Source organism: Echinops telfairi, unplaced genomic scaffold, assembly GCF_000313985.2.
Source record: "Echinops telfairi isolate 266 unplaced genomic scaffold, ASM31398v2 ScPeMD7_7469;HRSCAF=8507_1, whole genome shotgun sequence".
Lineage (NCBI taxonomy): Eukaryota > Metazoa > Chordata > Mammalia > Afrosoricida > Tenrecidae > Echinops > Echinops telfairi.
The window spans coordinates 8029303-8031045 of NW_022111373.1; positions in this window are offsets into that span (position 1 = coordinate 8029303).

A 1743-nucleotide genomic window follows, 5' to 3' on the forward strand; every position below is an offset into this window, starting at 1 on the left:
ATGATTCAAGGTAAGGAGAAACGGATGCAAAAATCTGCTAATGATTAGAACTCGGAATGTGCAAAGTATGAATCTAGGAAAATTTCAAGTCTTCAAAAATAAAATGGAACACACAAAGATTGGTATCTTAGGCATTAGTGAGCTGAAATGGACAGGCATTGGCCATCTGAATTAGAAAATCATGTGATTTACAATGCTGGGAATAACACAATCAAGAGAAATGGGATGGATTTCCTTGTCATAAAAGGACATTACAAAATCCATCATGAAGTACAAGGCTATCTGTGATAGGATTAGATCTATCTGCTTTCAGGGAAATCCAATCAATACAACTATTACTCAAATATATGCACCGAACACCAAAGGTAGTGATGAAGAAATTGAAGAATTCTACCTACAATTTCTATCAGAAAGTGATCAAACATGCAATCAAGATGCAGTGATGATTATTGGTGATTGGAAAGCAAAAGTTCAAAACAAAGAAGTTGGAAAATATGATCTTGATGACAGAAATGAACCTGGATATCACACGATAGCATTTTGCAAAACCAGCCTTTCATAGCAAACATCTTTTTTTTCAACCACAGCTAGACCCATGGCAGGGTGAGTGTGGGACAGATCGTCCCATGCTCATATGCAAGTTCAGGATAAGACTGAAGAAAATGAAAACAAGAGTCAGAATACAAGTCTTGAGTCGATCTCACCAGAATTTTGAGACCATCTCAAGAAGAGATTTGCTGCATTGAACACCAATGACAGAAGACCTGATGAGCCGTGGGAGGACATCACGACCATCCTTCATGAAGAAAGCAAAAGGGCATTAAAAAGACAGGAAAGAAAGAAAATACCAAAGTGAGAGTCAGAAAAAGCTCTTAAACTTGCTCTTAAATGGAAGAAAGGATGAAGTCAATGAGTTGAATAGAAAATTTCAAAAGGCAGCTTGAGAAGACAAAGACAAATATTATAATGAAATTTGTAAAGACCTAGAATTAAAGAGTCAAAGGGAAGAATATGCTCAGCAAATCTGAAACTGAAAGAACTCAAGAAAAATTCAAGCCTCAAGTTACAATCTTGAAAGGTTCTATGGGCAAAATATTAAATGATGCAGGAAGCACCAACAGTATATGGAAAGAATACACAGAGTCACTGTACCAAAAAGAACTAGTAGCCATTCCACCATTTCAGGAGGTAGCATACGAGCAAGAACCCATGGTGCTGAAGGAAGTCCAAGCAGCACTGAACGCATTCGCCAAAAACACGGCTCCAGGAATGGATAGACTACCCAGGGCAATGTTTCAGAAAGCTGAAGAAGCACGGGAAGCACTCACTCATGTATCCCAAGAAATCTTGAAGATGCTACTTGGTCAAATAACTGACTGGAAGAAACCCATAGTGTTGCCCGTTCCAAGAAAGGTGACCCAACAGAATGCTCAAACTCCAGACAGTATCATTGATGCCGCATACAAGTAGAATTTTACTGAAGATCATCCAACAGCAATTGCAGCAGTACCTTAGCAGGGAACTGCCAGAAGTTCAGGCCGGATTCTGAAGAGGATGTGGAACAAGGGATATCATTGCTGATGTCTGAAGGATCTTAGCTCAGAGCAGAAAATACCAGAAAGATGATTACTTGTGTTTTATTGAGTGTGCAAAGGCATTCAGCTATTTGGACCATAATAAACTATGGATAACTTTGAGAAGAATTGGTAATTTCAGAACACTTCACTGTGCTCATTCAGAACT